Here is a 22,355-nt window from a genome sequence, read left to right as displayed (position 1 = left end):
TAGCATAGGTGTTTTTTGGTGATTGTAGATGTGTAACAGATTTTGGGGGTCAAAGTTAGAAAAAGTGTGTTTTTTTTCAATTTTTTCCTCATATTTTATATTTTTTTTTATAGGAAATTATAAGATATGATGAAAATAATGGTATCCTTAGAAAGTCCATTTAATGGCGAGAAAAACGGTATATAATATGTGTGGGTACAGTAAATGAGTAAGAGGGAAATTACAGCTAAACACAAACACTGCAGAAATGTAAAAATAGCCATTGTCATTAAGGGTAAGAAAATTGAAAAATGGTCCGGTCATTAAGGGGTTAAAAGGGACAGTCAACACAAAAATTGTTATTGTTTAAAAATATAGATAAATGCCTTTTACTACCCATTCCCCAGCTTTGCACAACTAACATTTTTATATTAATGTACTTTATAACCTTTAACCCTCTAATTGTCTGCCTGTTTCAAAGCCACTAAAGACAGCCTCTTATCCGATGCTTTATTAGCTTTTCACAACAGGGGAGTGCTAGTTCATGTGGGCAATATAGATAATAGTGCTCAAGCCCATGGAGTTATTTAGGAGTCATCACAACACAGCACTAAGTGGCTTAACCCATTGATGACAGGGTCAATTTTTCTACATCTGAACAATGAACAAAAAAAAAAACCCACACACAACCCCACAGAACGCACAGCTCTACATCAATATTGGCACCCTTGGTAAATATGAGCAAAGAAGGCTGTTAAAATAATCTTTATTTAACCTTTTGATCAATACTCTTGCAGATATCAAACACTAGCAAACACAGGTTTATAAAAAAAAAAGTGTGCCGTCACAATTGGCACCCTTTTAGACAATACTTCTGTGCCAACTCCCTTTGCCAAGATAACAGCTCTGGGTCTTCTCCTATAATGCCTGATAAGGTTGGAGAATACATGGCAAGGGATCAGAGACCATTCCTCCATACAGAATCTCTCCAGATCCTTCAAATTTCGAGGTCAACTGTCCTTTTTAGTTCACCCCACAGGTTTTTTATTGGGTTCAAGTCGGGGGACTGGAATGGCCATGGCGGGACCTTGATTTTGTGGTTAGTAAAACCATTTTTGTGTTGATTATCATGCATGTTTTGGATCATGGTTATGCTGAAACAAATCCATATAAGCCCTATTTTAAACTTTCTGGCAGAGGCAGTCAGGTGTTCATTTAATATCTGTTGATATTTGATAGAATCCACAATGCCATGTATCCTAACAAAACGTCCAGGTCCTCTGACAGAAAAACAGCACTAAAACATTAAAGAGCCACCACCATATTTTTATGAGGTACTTTTCCATATGGCTATCTGTGTGAGCCAAACGGCTCTATTTTGGTATCATCTGGACCATGGAGCCCAAACCAAATTGAAGTTCCAGTAGTGTCTGGCAAACTGAAGACGCTTTTCTTGAAACCCTTCCAAACAACTTTTGGTGATGTAGGAGACATTGAATTGTAGTTTTGGAGACTGACCCCAAGACGCAACTAACTTCTGCAATTCTCCAGCTGTGATCTTTGGAGATATTTTGGCCACTCGAACCACACTCTTCACAGTGCGTTGAGACAATATAGACACGCATCCTTTTCCAGGTTGATTCATAACATTTCAAGTTGACTAACTTCTGAATTATTGTCCTGATGGTGGAAATTGGCATTTTCAATGCTTTTGTTATTATCTAATAGTCACTTTCAATTTTGTGAAGCTCAACAACCTTTCGGAGCACATCACAACTATATTCCTTGGTATTACACATTGTGATGATTAAGCATTAGGCCTTTGTGTTACCTCAGATTGATACCTCTGTGAAACAGGAAGTCATGGTTGAACAATTGCCTGTTCCTAGTCACCTAGGTGTAGTAAAATATAAATGGGAATATACGTCAAATATATTTTTTTCATATGAATTCATAGGGGTGCCAATAATTGTGGCACACATTTAACAAAGATTTTTTTTAGTATATATACACCGGTTATGTTTGCAAATGTTTGATATCCATGATATATAAAATTTATATTTATTTATTTTTTTAAAGTGAAGCTTCAGGTGTATTGCACCATATTTTAATAAATAAATAAATAAAAAAACCCATTTACAGTTTAACCCCCTTGGATGCACATGATGAGGTGTTCTAGTCATTCACATGGCTACCTGTAGGCGCATGATGAGCTCTTCTCATCATGCAAGGAGAACGCCAATCAAACACTATTTTCATTGATCCTCCTTACTACAGGCCGGGGGTAGTTCATGGTCTAGTGAGAGGCACTCCCAGGTTTCATTGGAGTGCCGGTGACATCACCACGTACACACGTGGCGATGTCACAAATGGGCTGAACAGGATACATACAGTTACTTTGCAGCTAGCGGTGGGGGTAGGATTTTCAAACCCGTCAATCTCAGTTCCTTTATCAACTACAAACATCCAATCATCTGCTCTTTCAAATGGTGGTGGTCTTGGAGCAGTATTATACAGGAGATAGTTTAAAAATAAAGTTAAGACACAATGGGATTTAAAATTGTATGGAAAAAAAATCTAGTAGGTCTAGAGAATAATAATAATAATAATAATAATAATAATTATATTGTGGGGGTCACTCAATGAAATTTGACTTAAAATTGGGTTTGAATGAAGGTAGCAAAACAAAGCTCAAAATTGGCACAGCACTGGGGTGTAAATAAAAAAAAATCTTAGAAGTGAAAGGGTTAAAGAAAAATATATACACAAAAATATGATATACTATGTAGTATAGTACATCATTCCCCCTTTGAATATATAAAAACTATTTTCATGAATGAAATCTGAAATTGATACAAAAGTTGGGCCTCCAGTGGTACAAACATTTTGCAACCCCTGGCACTGAACAGCTTGAAGGCCATTATAGTTGGATAAAAAAATGAAATGCTTTAAGTTGCTAGCGCATATAAATTTTAAGACAAGCAACCCTGAACCTCCCTATGTTTAACCCACGAAAAGGGGTTAAACATAATGTATAAAGTACCGTTTGGAAGCCACAGAGTGCTGCACGTCCGGATCCATAACTGCAGCTGACCCATTCAGCAGGGCCAGTCCCATAACCCAACTGTGTAATCAGCTCCTCTGATTGGATCAGTGGTAGTTTATGCTAAGCAGCTCCCTTTGCATGGGTTAACCATATAGAAAAGAACACTGACAGCAATTATGTACATAGTAATTTTGATTATTCATATTACCTAGACATACTACAGGAAAGAAACATAAGAAAGATGGTAATCAAAATTAGTACAAGTGTTCAGCCCATTGTAATATTTTTTTTAGGTTTTGATAAATTTACAAGTGTGGGAGCCAGCAAGAATGCAGGAGCATATTTAACTCAATGTAGAATAATCCAAAACGTTATAAGTAAAATGTAAAAACCTGTGCATTTATTGAACCCTATACTATACATAACAGATACACAGTAAGGAACACACCACTCTCACAAACATGCTGTCTGAATGGGCTTGAGCTAAAATTCAAAAAAAAATGCTGACTGTAACTGGGTCATCTTTTAGAATGCAGATTCCTTAATATGCTGGTTATGTGATTACCCATTGCCATACTGTTAATTCAAATAAATAAAATATTTACAATAGATATAACTATATTCAAATGGTCACACGCCCACAAGCTGGACATTGAACGAATATGGAAATAAAGAACATTAATAAGCACGTGTAATATAGTGTGTTTGTAAAAAAATAAATATACGATGTCTGCTATAAGGTAGCAATGATGCCGTTTATGCTTCTAGAGCTGCTATACAAATATTGAAAAATGTACCTTTAACCAGAGTGCTATGATGTGCACACGTATTGATTGACTGCAGCAATTAACGATCACTATCCGTAGACATGAAGTTGAACTTACGAGGCATAAACTACTCCCTGCAGCAAGCAGGACACGTTTGTTTTGAGCCTCGCCTTTCACGTGTTCTGTCTATTTATTATCGTATCAGCTCCCTGCTGCCAGTGCCCTGCCTCCACGCCACCCTCCCCTGCTGCTGGAAAATACTTGGCAGTCGGGACAATCATTGAAAATGCTTAAAATAAACCACTCAGTGAGAGATCTGGGAGACTCCCACTTTTCACCATCCCCTCCCCAAGAAAAAAAAAAAAAAACACTTGTGAAATGAAGGGGTGGGAAGAATCTATGTTGAGAAGGATTTGATAACTTAAAGGGGGGTTGGTGGGTCACAAAAGAGAAAAAAAAAAAAAAAAAAAAAGTATAAACAAGTTTGCTTCAACCCCCCCCCCCCCCCCCAGGTCTAGTGACACAGCAAGAAGACCATGCTCCCTCCTCCCAATTCCTGGGCTCAAATTGAAAGGTTTTTTTTTATTATTATTATTTGTTTTTATTAAAGGGGATTTATACACCAACATTTAAGTCCCTTGTGTTAAAATGAAGGCAAGACACTAGCAACCATTACTCGGGTAGGGTTTACCGTCCAGTGCTACACAATGGGAAGCAGATTTTATTTATATATATATATATATATATATATATATATTTTATATACACATACAAATAGAAGAAGATTTGCTTCATATAATCCAGGAATGCAGGTAATGACAAACAGCGTTACAGCAAGTATTTCTTAAACATTATATCCCACTATGAATAGTAAAATACATGTTTTCATTAACACATGCTGCAATATATATTTGGTATATAATTATACAGTGAATCACATAAGCATGCTGTAATATCTCAGTAATTCAAGTTTTGTCCTAGAAAGCAGATGACTTAGCATATAAACTTCTGCTGTGCTAGAAAACACAGATGGACAAAGCGCTGTGTTAGGGAGTTACACGGAATGTTCATATAATTGCATAGTGTGGCATGCTGAAAAGTCATATCTTTACTTCATGGAAGCAACACGTCTTCAGGCTAAAAATCTATTCAACTTTAGGTCTATGAAGGATGAGCCAGACTAGTAGTGGGTTAACCTTAACTGTAGGAATTCTACTCCCACCCTTGAACCCAAGCAGAGTTATGAAAGGGGGATGGTCATCTTCTGCAGTTTCTTGTGCCTGAATAGAAGGGGGGAAAGTGTGATTGGGGGGTAGTTAATAAGATGATGGCACATCCCAGCAGCTATAAAGTCTGTGAAAGCATGCACTGGCCTGGAATGCAGAGGGAGTACAGGGAAGCCCTGTAACACGCGTGGAGGTCTGTTCACAAAGTCATTTTCTCCACCCACAGGTCCCCCACACTTCCTCACTTGTATCCCCAAAGAGCGATCATGCTTAACAAAGTTTATCTCTAAATGTCATTACAGGTTGCACAAACAAAGTATATTAGTGCCTTTAAAGAACAACGGTTATATTAGGTTACCTGCTAAATGTTCTGAATCCAAAAGGGCCCTGAATCACAAAAACAATCCCAGAAACTGTGGAGGGCTTTAGTCCTTTGTTACTCTGTCTTCCTTTACTTCCAATACTTTTTTTTTCTTGCTCCCAACTCCAAATATTAAGTCAGGTTACATTCATTTTTAACAAATTCCTTTAAAACATCCAGAGCTTTTCATACAGAAAACCATGTGAATATAAGCAATGCTTAATTGGTATATTTGTAATTTTCTGAGAGATAATAAATATATTTGTGATTAGATATATATTTGTAAGTATCCAAAGGTCCTGCGGATATTCATATATGCCCAGCGGATTCCTATGACTGTTTTCTGCAGGATTTTCTCTTCTTGCACACTGCCTAGACTCAGCTGACTCCTATGCTCAGGATGCAATAGCACCACCTCCCCCTGCTCCCAGCCCCAGGGCCTTATAAACCCTCCCCTCTCGGCTCACTACTAAATCAGGAGCGTGTAAGGGGGTGGGAACTTGAGTACACAAGACAGGGCAAGGGTAGAGGAAGAGAACGAAAGGGAGAGGGAAAGAGTAGAGAGGAGAAAGAGAAAAAAAACACCGAGAGAGGGAGACGCGAAAAGCAAATGCAAATAGAAATAAGATAGAGAAAAAAAGCGAGAAGACACATGACTTGCTGAAGACAGCGACTAGAGCAATGGTACGAGATTGTGACCAGGAAATGAGGGGAGAACTCATGGAAAACATACGCAAGAAACGAAGTCAGGGAGATTACTGTTGTAGAATAAGCAAAGAAGTAGAAATCGATAATAAGTGAAAAACTGAAACGTAGTAATACATATGCTAGAGGCATGAAGATCATTACACGAGTGAGGGAAAATGATATACAATGCGAGGGATAGGCATAAGGAACTGAAAGAACCCATTTGAGAAGAGAACACGCAAGAAAAGAACACTGACTCAGCAAAGGCGACAGAGGAGATGCGTGTAATTCACTACAGGAAAGGAACTAGAGAAACAGACAAGCACTGTTCACTTAAAAACTTTTTTTTTTTTTTTGCCTGTCACAAAGAAATGAGAAGGTGCTTTATAGTTGCCATGAAGATTACTACAGAGTTTTTGTTGGGGTGTGGGGAGGCGAAGAGAACTATGTATATTGGAGTTTAAAATGTTGCAGGCTTCCGTTGTAATATGTAAATATTGGCACTAGCTCCTGTACACACGTTAGGCTTACTGGAAAACCACCTGACATGCCAGTAACAGCCTGATTTACGCAGAGCCTGATTCATTCTATCGAGAGATGAAGAAAGAAAATGCACTCTCTGGATTTATAAGCACAAAACAACTTTACTAGTTACGTTTCGAGGTTTTCACACCTTCCTCAGACGTCTGAGAAACCTTGAAACGTCACACAGTAAAGTTTTTGTGCTTATTAATCCAGAGAGTGCATTTTCTTCATATCTCTATATAATATTTTTGCACCCTGGTATCTACAACATTGAATGATTGTGAGAGTGCTATATCTTCTGATTGATTTATATATATATATATATAAAACAGTATCTGCAACAGCCCTGGTACAAAAATAGCAACTAGCCCTTACTCAGTTGAGCCCAAAACGTACCAGAGTTTTTGTCTTTTGATTCTTTTTTATTATTATATTTTTTATCAAATAACCTTTGATTCTTTTTTTAATTATAGAGAGAGAGAAGTAATCCAGAAGAGGCACTTACCGTGATACAACCAAGTGATTTATTAAAGAGTGAACGTTTTCTGGGTATAAACCCCGCCCTCAGACTCCTGCAAAAGCAAACAGTGTAGGATTACTTCTCTACATATGTCTGAGAGCACCCCGGCTTTATCACGGATCTAGCTAGTTCTGGTATTGTTGAACTATATATATATATATATGTATGTGTATATATATATATATATATATATACAGTGTGTATATATATATATATATATATATATACAGTGTGTATGTATATATATATATACAGTATATATAGTATATATTTTATATATATATATATATATATATATATATATATATATATATACACAGTATGTACCCTTGTAGAAATGTCATTTTTATTATGTCATGTAGTAGAGTTTATAGATATGCGTAAATTTAACTCCTTTGCCTGTATGTAAAAATTAAATATATTAATGATACAGTATAGCTCACATAGCTGACACAATTTCAGGATGAAGGTGCATGGTGGGTTACTGACTTATTCTCCATAGGTCCAGTGTGTAAGGTAGTGATGCATTTGACTACAGTTTTTGCTACTGTATATGCGCTACATAATGTTTGCGGCGGTATACAAATAAATAATAATAATTATTGCAGACATTGCTTCTAATCAAAACTGAAATTATCTGAGGTGCATTTCAGTTTTGGTAATAATGTTTCTTTAAAATGTTTCAAAAAGTTTTAGGGTGTAACATAGTTTAAAGTGATTGTAGACTTAACATAATTTAAAATCAGGTCCGGAATCTAAGCCATATAGATGCGCTGTAAATTACTTTTTAATCTAGCCGTCCCATGCTAATACCCCGCACTCTGGCGTCTACTACAAAACTTATATTTTTTGTGAGCTAATGGTTTGCATCGTTCCACAATCATCATTCTAGCCTTACGGCACTTTTTTTTATAACTAAAGCGCCGATTGGAGAGCAATTTCAAACCGTTAGCTCACAAAAAATATGAGTTTTGAAGTTGGCAGCCAGAGCACGAGGTATTCGAATGGCATGGCTAGATTAAAAAGTAAGTTACAGCGCATCTTTATTAAAAGTGATCAATTAAAGTCCATCTAAAATATTGCTTAGATTACAGACATGATTTTAAAACAGGTCCTGCTTACCATCACTTTAATGTGTTTTAAAGCACAGATATGCAGCCATAATGCACAGTATCTTCATTAAAAAATTGTTGTATACCACCTTCAGAAGCATTAACAGTATCTAAACATTAAACAGTATGTAAATAAACACATCATTTGATTGCAAGATAAAATATTGCAGGGACAACCACTATTTTAACACTTTTTTTTTACTGCACTTTGTTTTCAATAGCCAAACTCCACCCAAATTTGCTTAATTCTCTTGGTATCAGCTACAAGTAGTGCAACAGTGCTACTGAACCTACCTAAGAATGCTTTTAAACTAAGGATTCCAAGAGAACGAAACAAATTAGATAATAAAAGTACATTTGAAAGCTATTTAAAATTGCATACTCTATCTAAATTATGAAAGAAAATTTAGCTTTACTGTCCTTAGTGAGACTTTTTGTCTTAAAGGGACAGTCTAGGCCAAAATAAACTTTCATGATTCAGCTAGAGCATGTAATTTTAAACAATTTTCCAATTTACTTTTATCACCAATTTTGCTTTGTTCTCTTGGTATTCTTAGTTGAAAGCTTAACCTAGGAGGTTCATATGCTAATTTCTTAGACCTTGAAGCCCACCTCTTTTCAGATTGCATTTTAACAGTTTTTCACCACTAGAGGGTGTTAGTTCACGTATTTCATATAGATAACACTGTGCTCGTGCACGTGAAGTTATCTGGGAGCAGGCACTGATTGGCTAGACTGCAAGTCTGTCAAAAGAACTGAAAAAAGGGGCAGTTTGCAGAGGCTTAGATACAAGGTAATCACAGAGGTAAAAAGTATATTAATATAATTGTGTTGATTATGAAAAACTGGGGAATGGGTAATAAAGGGATTATCTATCTTTTAAAACAATAACAATTCTGGTGTAGACTGTCCCTTTAAAGGGACAGTTCACCCAAAAACTTTCTCCCCTTTAAAGTATTCCCAATGATCCTTTTTACCTGCTAGAGTGTATTAAATTGGTTGCAAGTAGCTCCTTTACTCCTATTTCAGCATTTGAAATAGCTGATTTAGCTTGTGGTTTCCCAACCTATACTGAAAGTTTTGATACTGGAGTATATGCTATTGACAAGCCTAAGTAAACACAGCCAGCAGAAGAAGTTACACTCACAGTGGGGTGCAGGATAGTTAAGTAATACAATTATCATTTTCCATTGTTCTCTCTTTGTATTGAGCTATGGTGCTCCAAACAATTATAAGATAAGGAAGCTAGTCTGTGTACACAAAGTGATAACATAATGAGATCAGATATTACCTTAAGTTCAACCCATTGTAATAGGCTGTGGTTTCAAAGCACAAAACCAGCTACTTCATATACACAAATAAGCATGAAAATGCAATTTCTCAAATATTTTATACTCTGCAGGTGGTATAACAAGTCATTTAAAATACATTAATGGAAAAACAATTTTACAGTGTACTGTCCCTTTAATGGGACATTGTTGTACAAATTTTAAATGCTCTAAATTTTTAGAGCAGGTCATTTTTAGCACTACTGAAACCAACAATTTTATGGGTAAATTTATTAAGCTGCATTCACAAATTTCTCAGCTACATGGAGCAGGTTCGCATAAGTGAGCCTGCTGCCACATATTTAAGAAGCAAAAACTGCTTTTATTTCCTATGATATGGAGAGTCCACAACCTCATTCCAATTACTAGTGGGATATTCAACTCCTGCCCAGCAGGAGGAGGCAAAGAGTACCCTAGCAAAGCTGTTAAGTGTAACTTCCCTTACCCATAATCCCCAGTCATTCTCTTTGCCTCTGTCAATGGAGGTTGTGCAAAGTTGGTGTCTGAAGATTAATCCTTTTATGGGTACTTTTCCTGCAAGCAAAGATTGGGGTTTTAGCTGTGTCCACATCAATCTCTTCAGTAAGAGTAGTGGTGGCTTTTAAGCAGTTAAAAGGTGGCAAGGTAGTCCTTGTTTTTATTTAACACTTTGCTTACCCTTTGCAAAAAGCCAGAGTTGGTTACTCTGTTCTTTATTTTCCTACAGGTCAATGACCGAAAGAACAGTACCTGCCACACCTAAGAAGCATCATCTGTTCTGCAGGATCTGAGCTAAGTGTTTTTGCCTTCTAGGTACGGAAGGACAGCAGCACTTAGGAGGTTAATCCTCTTATGGATACTTTTCTCTGGCACTTCTTATCCTTTTATATTTAAGGATACATTTTGGGGGACATTTTTAACTTTAATTTGAGACTTTATACAGTTTGAGAGACTTCACTTGGCTGAGGAGTTAACTTTATTGTGGGGAAACATTTCGTTCTTAGGATGTATTCAGAGATATCACTATTGGTATTTGTTATAGCGCTTCCCTATATTTGGCATCAGTGGCAGTTTTTATTAGGTGGGGGCAGTTCCTTAGAGAGTTACATTAACGGTCATTACTAAGCTGTTTGTGTCCCTGTTGCGCGGCTTTGTCTGTGGCGCAGTGTTTCCCCTCTCAGGTGACGCCCGCACTTCTGCCTTTACGGAATGGAGCTCAGTGAGTTTGGTGGTGTGTAGGAGTGCCTCGCATCGTGAGTTCGTACCGGATCCCTCATTATACCTTAGTCGGATCGTTATAGGATCAGTGTTACTTTCCATTTACTACTGGGTATTCTTTTCTTGTACGGTAGGAGTCTCAGGCATCTGAGGTGTTTTTTATTTTGATTAAATAGGAACGCTGTGAACAGGAGTTTTCTATTCGACCATCGACCTGGTATTTTCAACCTCTGCTCTATATCTGACACCACCTGTCGCCCTTTTCCCATTTCAGACCATCACCTGGTCACCTATAATATTAATGCAAAAGCTAAACCCACTTCTCCATCCCGCACCTGCAGAAATACACATGCTGTGGACCCGCTCCAATTTTCAAAAATCATTCAAAATCTCCTCCCTTACACTTCCACTATAACCTGCCCTGATCTCGCTACAGCCCACTATAACAAAACTCTCTCCTCTGCACTAGACACACTTGCCCCTCCCCAGCTGTGCAAAACACCACGCAGTCAGTTACAGCCCTGGCATGCTCAGCATACACGCTATTTGCAAAAATGCTCTCGTACTGCTGAGCGTGTCTGGAGGAAAACTCACTCTTAACCTGATTTCATACACTATAAGTTTATTCTTCGCTCATACACTTCTGCCCTTCACTTAGCCAAGCAAACCTACTTCTCTTCTGTCATATCTACTCTTTCCTCAAACCCTAAAAGACTCTTTTCCACCTTTTAACTCTCTCCTGTACCCACCTGCTCCAACACCCCAGTCTTTCTTTAGTGCTCAAGCCCTGGCAGACTACTTTTTAAACAAAACACGTACTATCCGAAGCAACATCCCAACACCAACCTGCAATATTCCAACAGGCCCAATTACTCCCTCTGCCACCCTCTCTATCTTCCATCCAGCCACAGAGAATGAAGTTTCTTCCTCACGCCTCACTACCTGCCCACTCGACCCTATCCCTTCTTATCTAATACCCTCCCTATCTTCCACCCTCACTCCTGCTCTTACCCACGTCTTCAACCTATCTCTCTCTACTGGCTCATTCCCATCTTCTTTCAAACCCGCAAAATTCACTCCCATACTCAAAAAAACCCTCCCTCGACCCTAATTCTCCCGAAAGCTACCGCCCCATATCACTGCTTCCACTAACATCAAAACTCCTTGAAAAACTAGTTTACAATCGCCTAACCCACTTCCTGTCCTCCAACTCCTTGCTTGACCCACTGCAATCCGGATTCCGCCCAAAACATTCAACTGAGACTGCCCTTACCAAGGTTAAAAACGATCTCTCTGCAAAAAATATTGGCCACTACTCTATACTCATCTTACTCGACCTCTCAGCTGCCTTCGACACAGTTGACCACCCCCTCCTCCTACAGACCCTTAGCTCTTTTGGCCTCTGTGACACTGCTCTTTCCTGGATTCACTCCTATCTTTCCCACAGGTCTTTTTCTGTGTCATTTGCCAGCGACTCCTCCTATGCCTCTGTCTGTTGGAGTACCTCAAGGATCTGTTCTGGCTCCTCTACTCTTTTCCATCTATACTTCTTCGCTGGGTAAACTTATTAACAGTTATGGCTTCAATTATCACCTCTATGCTGATGACACCCAGATCTACCTCTCCACCCCTGCTCTCTCTCCCTATGTCCTTTCTCATGTCAGCGACTGCTTATCTGGTATTTCTTCCTGGATGGCCTCTCACCACCTAAAGATTAACATGTCCAAGACTGAGCTCCTTCTTATCCCCCCCTCAAGTTCTACGCCGACTTCTGACTTCTCTATCCCTGTTGACGGCATCACCATTTCAGGGAAGCCTACCACCCAACTCAATAATAAATTAACTTCACTTACCTAACATTTCCCTCATCTAACTCTGTATTAACATCTTTCCAAATCTTGCAGTCCTCACCTCCTGTTTCTCACCCTCCTACCCTTCTAGATTGTAAATTCCCATGGGAATAAGGCCCTCAATCCCTCCTGTATGTGTTTGTAAATTTTGTCCTGTCTTTTACAAGTCTTGTATTGTTTTCTTTAAATGAATTGTATCCATGGACAGCACTGCGGAATATGTTGGCGCTTCATAAATAAAGTATAATAATAATAATATTTCAATCTCAAAATAATTTTTATTTTCAAATTGGGTATTTTTTCTGTGGCTGTGTCTGCAGTAATGGAGTCTGGTTTAGATCAGTCAGTGTCTGTGGACAAGTGTTTACTGTGTTTAGAGGCTCAAATTGTCCTGCCAATGCAATTCTGTTACTCACAAGATTTACCATAAGATATGGCGTAAATATCTTTATTGGTGTGAATCTAAGGGATTCTCCTGGAGCCAGGTGAGGATTCCCCGGATTTTGTCTTTTCTTCAGGATGGCCTCGATAAGGGTTTATCGGGCAGAACCCTAAAGGGTCAGATTTCTGCGTTATCTATCCTTTTGCACAAACGTCTGGCAGATCTACCAGATGTTCAAGCCTTTGTACAGACCCTGGTTTTCTGTATTTTAACCTGTTTCTCCCCGTGGAGCCTTAATTTAGTGCTTAAAGTTTTTTGCAGCAGGCTCCGTTTGAGCCTATGCATGTTGATATAAAACTGTTTCCTGGAAAGTTTTGTTTTTTGTTGCCATTTCTTCCGCTCGCAGAGTATCTGAGCTTTCAGCTTTACAGTGCGATTCCCCATATCTTATTTTTCATGCTGATAAGGTGGTCCTTCGTGCCAAATTGGGGTTTCTCCCTAAGGTGATTTTGGATCATAAGATTAATCAGGAAACTGTTGTTCCTTCTTTTTGTCCTAATCCTTCTTCTCAAAAGGAACGTCTTTTGCATAACTTGGATGTTGTGCAGGCTCTAAAATTTTACTTACAAGCTACTAAAGATTTTCGGCAATCTTCTGCCCTGTTTGTCATTTTCTCTGGAAAGCGTAAGGGTCAGAAGGCCACTTCTACTACTGTCTCTCTGGTTGAGAAGTTTGATTCATTTTGCTTATGAGACTGCTGTACAGCAGCCTCCTGCGAGACTTACGGCTCATTCCACTAGTACTGTCTCCTCTTCTTGGGCTTTCAAAAATTAAGCATCTGTGGAACAGATTTGCAAGGCGGCAACATGCTCCTCTCTGCATACTTTTTCCAAATTCTACAAATTTGATACTTTTGCCTCGGCCGAGGCTTCTTGTGGGAGAAAGGTTCTTCAAGCGGTGGTGCCTTCTGTTTAGGTCCTCCTGCCTTTTCTCCCTCCCTGTTCATTCATTGTCCTCTGGCTTGAGTATTGGTTCCCACAAGTAATTGGAATGACGTTGTGGACTCTCCATGTCATAGGAAAGAAAACAAAATTTATGCTTACCTGATAGATTTATTTATTACCATACATGGAGAGTCCACGACCCGCTCTCTTTTTTTATTTATAATTCGGCAGTTTTTTTTAGTAAACCTGAGGCACCTTTTTCACCCTTGTGTTTTTTCTTTTCCATTTTCCTTCGGCTGAATGACTGGGGATTATGGGTAAGGGAAGTTACACTTAACAGCTTTGCTGGGGTGCTCTTTGTCTCCCACTAGTATTTGGAATGACGTTGTGGACTCTCCATGTCCGGAAAGAAAGAAATTTATCAGATAAGCATACATTTTGTTTTCTTTCCTATGACATGGAGAGTCCACAACATCATTCCAATTACTAGTGGGAACCAATACCCAAGCCAGAGGACACGGAATGAACAGGGAGGAAGAAAAGGTAATGCTTTGCCTTTGCTGTGATCTCATGAGATTTCACTGAAATCTCATGAGATTTCATAGAACTTACTTAAACTGAATAGGAAACTAACGTGAGTGTGCCTGCACATGACAGATGCACACAGGGACAAGCATCCTGACTGGCTGCATAAATGGACATGAAACCCAAAAATTTTCTTTGAACACAATTTTAAACAACTTTCCAAATTCCAATTTACTTCTATTATTTAATTTGCTTCCTTCTCTTGTTATCCTTTGCTGAAAGGTTTATCTAGGAAATCTCAGGTACAGCAAGGACTCTAAGTTCTAGCTGCTGATTGGTGGCTGCATATATATATATATATATACACCGATTGTCATTGGCTCACCCATGTGTTCAGTCAGCAACCAGTGAGTGCACTGCTGCTCATTCAACAAAGTATACCAAGAGAACGAAGAAGGGTACGTCATACAAAAACTGGTCTTCAACAACCAACGACGTACCCTGTACGTCTTTGGGTTTCAAATGGTGAAAGCGATCCTGATCGCTTCCAACCGCTTTCAAGGTATTGAGGCACCACTGCAATACTTTTTTTAACACACCAATGCAGAGAGAGCCACTCTGTGGCCCTCTCTGCATTGGCCAGTGATGGTTCAATCGTTGGTGGGTGGGAGCCGTTGCAGAGAGGCGGGTGGGCGGCCATCGCTGGTGTAAACACGTCAGAGGGGGGCGGGATCACACGCGGGGGGAGCAGATGGGAGACCTACACTATGGAACAAAGGGAAGGAGGGAGAGAGGAGGGGGGACAATTTTATCTAAGGGATCTGGAAGGGTGTGGGGGGTTGGTTATTGAGGGGGGGAAGCTACACTACAGAAAAATAAATAATATAAAAAAAAAAAGGCTAACTGTATGCAAACTGGGTACTGGCAGACAGCTGCCAGTACCCAAGATCGTAGACAATAAGGTAGAGGGTTAGTGAGCTGTTTGGAGGGGGGATCAGGGAGGTTGGGGGCTAAGGGGGGATCCTACACAGCAGAATATGTTTTTTGTTTTTTTTTACATAATTTAAAAAAAAAAGCCTTTTATTTTAGTACTGGCAGACTTGTCTGGGACAATTGTAGGGTGGGGGAGGGAAGAGAGCTGTTTTAGATGGGTAAGGGAGGGATCAGGGGGTGAGATGTGTCAGGTGGGAGGCTGACCTCTACACTAATGCTAAAATTAACCCTACAAGCTACCAAATTAACCCCTTCACTGCTGGGTATAATACAAGTGTGGTGCGCACTGTGCAGCAGAATTTAGCGGCCTTCTAATTACCAAAAAGCAATGCCAAAGCCATATATGTCTGACATTTCTGAACAAAGGGGATCCCAAATAATTTCAGTGAGAAAGCTAAAGTTTGTGAAAAAGTTAACTTTTTTTTATTTGATCGCATTTGGCGGTGAAATGGTGGCATGAAATATTCCAAAATGGGCCTAGATCAATACTTTGGGTTGTCTACTACACTAAAGCTAAAATTAACCCTACAAGCTCCCTAATTAACCCCTTCACTGCTGGGCATAATACACGTGTTGTGCGCAGCGGCATTTAGCAGCCTTCTAATTACCAAAGAGCAACGCCAAAGCCATATATGTCTGCTATTTCCGAATAAATGGGATTCCAGAGAAGCGTTTACAACCATTTGTGCCATAATTGCACAAGCTGTTTGTAAATCATTTCAGTGAGAAACCTAAAGTTTGTGAAAAAGTGAACAATTTTTTTATTTGATCACATTTGCAGTTGAAATGGTGGCATGAAATATACCAAAATGGGCCTAGATCAATACTTTTGGTTGTATACTAAAAAAAAATATATACATGTCAAGGGATATTCAGGGATTCCTGACAGATATCAGGGTTCCAATGTAACTAGCGCTAATTTTGAGAAAAAAAATGGTTTGGAAATAGCAAAGTGCTACTTGTATTTATTGCCCTGTAACTTGCAAAAAAAGCAAAGAACATGTAAACATTGGGTATTTCTAAACTCAGGACGAAATTTAGAAACTATTTAGCATGGTTGATTTTTGGTGGTTGTAGATGTGTAACAGATTTTGGGGGTCAAAGTTAGAAAAAGTGGGATTTTTTTCATCATATTTTATAATTTGTATAGTAAATTATAAGGTATGATGAAAATAATGGTATCTTTAGAAAGTCCATTTAATGACGAGAAAAACGGTATATAATATGTGTGGGTACAGTAAATGAGTAAGAGGGAAATTACAGCTAAACACAAACATCACAGAAATGTAAAAATAGCCCTGGTTTCTTAAAAGTGAAAGTAAATTTTAACAATCAACATTAAAGGGACAGTCTAGTATAAATTAAACTTTCATTATTCAGATAGGACTTTTAATTTTAATCAACTTTCCAATTTACTTTTATCATCAAATTTGCTTTTTTCTCTTGGTATTCTTAGTTTAAACCTAACCTAGGTAGGCTCATATGCTAATTTCTAAGCCTTTGAGGGCTGCCTCTTATCACATGCTTTTTAAATCCCTTTTCAACACTGAGGGGCCCATTTATCAAGCTCCGTACGGAGCTTGTGGGCCCGTGTTTGTCTTCAGTCTCGCCAGAAACACAAGTTATGAAGCAGCTGTCTAAAGACCGCTGCTCCATAACCTGTCCGCCTGCTCTGAGCAGGCGGACAGACATCGCCGGAATTCAACCCGATCAAGTACACCCCCCTGCTGGAGGCCGATTGTCCGCGAGTCTACAGGGGGCGGCGTTGCACCAGCAGCTCTTGTGAGCTGCTGGTGCAATGCTGAATACGGAGAGCGTATTGCTCTCCGTATCCAGCGAGGTCTGGCGGACCTGATCCGCACTGTCAGATCAGGTCCGCCAGACTTTGATAAATTGGGGCCAAAGAGACCGAAAGTACACATGGGCCATATAGATAACACTGTGTTCAGGCACAGGGGGTTATTTAAGATTTAGCACACAACAATGCTAAATTTAAGACAATAGATAATAAACGGTCACAGTCATGTGATCAGGGGGCTCTTACGTGTTCATCCGTGTGCATTCTTGTGCAGTTAAATTTATTGCGTGCTAAGTGCCGATGCATCTAAGTCATTAGCCGTTTCCCTTTAGAGCTCCGTGTCTCATGGATGCGCTTCTAGACACGGAGTACATTCAATCAGACACGCATGCACAATTGAAGTTGGGGGCGTTTAGTGTAATTTCCAGACGCCACTTGGGGACCAATAGAAAGATTTATAAAAATATTCGTCATCGGAAAATCAAATGTTTTGAGGCAGACGGAGGAACGGCGTTATAGAGATGCAAACTAAAAGGTACATTTAAGTGATAAATCTATAATATCTAAAAAAAAAAAATCATGAATTAAACTCAAGTTATTTTGAGCTGTATTTTGCTTTGTGGCTTAGAGGTGCAGGAAACTTTACTTTTCCTTTTAGGGTAAGAACATTAAAAAATGGTCTGATCCTTAAGGGATTAACCCCTTAGTGACCAGACCATTTTTCAATTTTCTGACCGTTTGGGACCAGGGCTATATTTACATTTTTGCGGTGTTTGTATTTAGCTGTAATTTTCCTCTTACTCATTTACTGTACCCACACATATTATATACCATTATTCTCGCCATTAAATGGACTTTCTAAAGATACAATTATTTTCATTATATCATATAATTTACTATAAAAACATTTATAAAATATCATGAAAAAATTTAAACAAACACACTTTTTCTAACGTTGACCCCCAAAATCTGTTACACATCTACAACCACCAAAAAAAACCATGCTAAATAGTTTCTAAATTTTGTCCTGCGTTTAGAAATACCCAATGTTTACATGTTCTTTGCTTTTTTTGCAAGTTATAGAGCAATAAGTACAAGAAGCACTTTTGCTATTTCCATTTTTTTTTTAATTTGTATGTTATATTTTAACACTGATATCTGTCAGGAATCCTTGAATAACCCTTTACATGTATACATTCTTTTTTACTAGACAACCCAAAGTATTGATCTAGGCCCATGTTTTGTATATTTCATGCCACCATTTCACCGCCAAATGCGATTAAATATAAAGTTAACTTTTTCACTAACTTTAGGTTTCTCACTGAAATTATTTACAAACCGCTTGTGCAATTATGGCACAAATGGTTGTAAATGCTTCTCTGGGATCCCCTTTGTTCAGAAACAGCAGACATATATGGCTTTGGCATTGCTTTTTGGTAATTAGAAGGCCGCTAAATGCCGCTGCGCACCACACTTGTATTATGCCCAGCACTGAAAGGGTTAATTAGGTAGCTTGAAGGGTTAATTTTAGCTTTAGTGTAGAGATCAGCCTCCCACCTGAGACATCCCACCCCATGATCTCTCCCTGACCCCTCTTAAACAGCTCTCTTCCCTCCCCAACTTCACTATTGTCACCTCCATCTTTAGTACTAGCAGAAAGTCTGCCAGTATAAAAATAAAGTTTTTTTGTTTTTTTTTTATTTAATTTTTTTAAATTATATATTTTCTGCAGTGTAGGATCCCCCCCATACCACCCAACCTCCCTGAGCCCCCAAACAACTCTCTAACCCTCCCCCCTCTAACTATTTGCCACCATTTTGGGTACTGGCAGCTGTCTGCCAGTACCCACTTTTGCAATAATCTTTGGCTTTTTTAATAAATCCTAAATTTTTCTGTAGTTTATCTGCCCCCCCCCCTCAATACCCTACCCCCCTCCCAGATCCCTTTCCCAACATTATTCACCTCTACAACTCTCCTCTCCCACGACTTCTTACTTAGTGATCGCGCGCACAACAACCCCCCCCCCCCCTGCGCACGCTCCTGTGCATACCTGCAAGTGAATTTCAGCCACCGGCCGGAAGTTCTTCAGCGATGGGCCGCCCACCCGCCTCCCTGCAATGGCACCCACCAACGATCGGCACCATCGCTGGCCAATACAGAGTGGCTCTCTCTGCATCGGATGCTTAAAAAATGGTATTGCAGGATGCCTCAATATCAAGGCATCACTGCAATACCCTAAAAGCAGGGTACGTCCTTGGTCATTAAAGTAAAGGTCAATTTTGATGAATTAGTGCCCGGTTTTTAATAATCCTATTAAAAACAAGTGCAGTTTAATTCATCAAAATTGACATTTCACTCTTTTTCTTCAAAAACTTACCTTTTCATTCTGGCAGCCGCTCCAGCGATTCCCACAGCCGTCGGAAGCCTCTGCAGACATCAGAAATGACGAACCCGGCTTCCTCCAATCACTGCTTTCCCCCCCCCCCGGGGGATTCTTGGCCTGATGCAACAACGTTATTGGAGGAAGCTGGATTCGTCATTTTGGACCTACGAAGACGGCTTGCAACGGGCGGAGGAAGTGCTGGAGCGTCTGCCAGGATTAAAAGGTAAGTTTTTGAAGAAAACGAATGAAATGTCAATTTTGATGAATTAAAGTGCCCTTGTTTTTAATAGGATTATTAAAAACCGGGCACTAATTGATCAAAATTGACCCTCACTTTAAGTGATAGTTTTTGTAGGACATACCCTGTACGTCCTTGGTCTTTAAGGGGTTAAAGTCTCTTTACAGTGGGGTTTTAATACTTAGGAAATTTGAGGTAAAATATCTTCCTTTTTTACATAGAGATGTTCAGGGGATATTTTCTAGACAGCTTTTTACAGCTATGCTGCATCACTTTCATATGCTTCAACATTTGGGTATCATGTCCCTTTAAGAAGTTGGAAAACAGGAAATGGGTTAGGCAGTCGTAAACTAATTTTTCAAGGAGTTTTGATGTTTGTGGAAGCAGTGAAAAGGATAATTAGGGTCAAGGGAGGGTTTTTTGAGTATAGGAGTGACCTTTGCATGTTTAAAAGAAGATGGGAATGAACCTATAGAAAGATATAGGTTGAATATGTGAGTAAGGGCTGGAGTGAGGGTGGAAGATAGAGAAGGTATTAAGGGATAGGGTTGAGCCGAAGGTAGTGAGACGTGAGGAAGACAGTAAGGAACAAACCTAATTTTCGGTTGCTTGGGGAAAGATGCAGAAAGGGGCAGAGGGCATGACTGGAGATGGAAGATTGCAGGCTTGTGTCGCGATGATGCTTTGTATAGTATACATTTTGTTTAAAAAGTAGTCAGTCAGGTCTTGAGCACTAATGACAGATAAAGGGTGTGGTGCAGGTGGGTATAGGAGAGCGTTGAAAGTAGAGAAGAGTTGTCTAGGGTTGGAGGAAAGAGTAGATATAAGAGAAGTGGTTTGCTTGGCTAAGTGAAGGGCAGATGTGTGTGAATGAAGAATGTTATAGTGGATGAAATCTGGTTCAGAGCAAGATTTCCTCTAAACACGCTCAGCAGTGCGGGAGCATTTTTGCAAGAAGCGTGTTTGCTCAGAGTGCCAGGGCTGTAACAGACGGCGTAGCAAGATCAGGGCGGGTTATAGTGGAAATGTAAGGAAGGAGATGTTGAATAAGTATGGAAAATTGGAGAAGATCCACAGCGTGCAGATTTCTACAGGTGCTGGGGCAAGATGGAGAAGTGGGTTTAGCCAGTAGATTAAGATTATAGGTGAGCAGGTGGTGGTCTGAAAGGGGCAAAGGGTGAAGTCGGATATAGAGCAGAGGTAGGAAAATACCAGGTCAGTAGAGTGTCCATCATGTTGAGTAGGGAATAGGGGTTATTTTAAGAGACCGAAGGAGGATGTGAGTGAAAGATGGGTTATCAATGGCGATGTTGAAGTCCTCCAGTATTAGAGTGGGTAGATTTAGAGAGAGAAAGTGAGGAAGCTAGGCAGCAAAGTTGTCAAAGAATTGGGAGGTTGGTCCAGGAGCGCGGTAGATGACTCTGAGAGGGGGTGATGAGAACAGGTGAATGCGCTGAACTTCAGAGGAGTAGAAGGAGAGAGATTGCAGCGGAGGCAGGTACTGATAGGTACAGGAGGGGTAGTGTAAGAGCTCAACACTGCCACCAAGCCTCTCTGCCTATCCATCATCTTGCTTATCAACAAGCTTAACCATTCACCCAGCTATCTATCTATATTTATCTGCTTGCTGTATATTATTATGATTTATTATATGATTTGATTATAACAATACAGTGCATGAATACAACATTGATCATTATCACAAAATAAATATCATTTTCTATTCCTTCTGTCCTGTCTTCCACAGTCATGAAATTCTTTGGCACGGAAAGAGCTCCCCTAATGGCTTACCGGCAATGTTTGTTCAGGACCAGCAAGTCGCTGCAGCTCTTGAACAGGAATAAGAACAGTAAACACCTCAAGATTTTTATATAAAATGCTTAGTTATGCCTAATAAAACAACTTTGCAATATATTTTCATTGCTTACTTTGTCCCCTTTTTCATATAATTTAGCTTTAAATATTGAGCATTTTCAAATTCTCAGAACTTGAAATGCACCCTGCTGACTTCTTAAGGCTAAATCTGCTACATATATACAGTATTCCTAATTGGCTTTATCATATAACTGCAAAACAATACACTTTATACTAATATTATGACAGTGGCTAACCTTGTTGTCTGTGGACTAAAGCCCAGATTGGCTCCTCCAAATAAGTCAAATGATGGGTGGGGTTTGGCTATTGAAACATAATTGCAATAGAAATTATATTAATTTATTTTAAAAACAGACTTGGCTGATATGTTATTCTATAATAACACAACAGAAATGTCTTGTAATTACAAGATGTTTACTGTCTCTTTAACCACAAATGGTTAGCTGCGTGATAATGTACCTTCATATCGGAGAATCATTTTGCAATAAATACTAAAGCTTTATTTTGTCACATGAGCACACTTTAAGTTTTTTCTTTTCACTGATTTCCCTGCCCCCAGAATAAAATAATCATTGCTAACTATTACACATATATAGCATGAACTATTGTTTCCGAACTC

The 22,355-nt window shown here is 39.2% G+C and overlaps 2 long non-coding RNA genes across 2 annotated transcripts; one reads left to right on the top strand and one right to left on the bottom strand.

Annotated features, from left to right (window-relative positions):
* Window positions 1-728: 728 nt before the first annotated feature.
* Window positions 729-4,224, bottom strand: LOC128659373 (uncharacterized). The gene is made up of 2 exons (XR_008402352.1): window positions 3,823-4,224; window positions 729-1,872 (listed from the first exon to the last, which is right to left on the bottom strand). It is a non-coding gene; the product is annotated as an uncharacterized LOC128659373 (long non-coding RNA).
* A 1,655-nt stretch (window positions 4,225-5,879) lies between these two features.
* LOC128660455 (uncharacterized) lies at window positions 5,880-21,775 on the top strand. The gene is made up of 3 exons (XR_008402534.1): window positions 5,880-6,445; window positions 7,065-7,245; window positions 21,609-21,775. It is a non-coding gene; the product is annotated as an uncharacterized LOC128660455 (long non-coding RNA).
* Window positions 21,776-22,355: the final 580 nt, after the last annotated feature.

The sequence above is a fragment of the Bombina bombina genome, chromosome 5 (genome assembly GCF_027579735.1).
Source record: "Bombina bombina isolate aBomBom1 chromosome 5, aBomBom1.pri, whole genome shotgun sequence".
NCBI lineage: Eukaryota > Metazoa > Chordata > Amphibia > Anura > Bombinatoridae > Bombina > Bombina bombina.
Note: the sequence above shows the minus strand (reverse complement) of the source record. Positions and strands in the feature narration are given on the sequence as shown.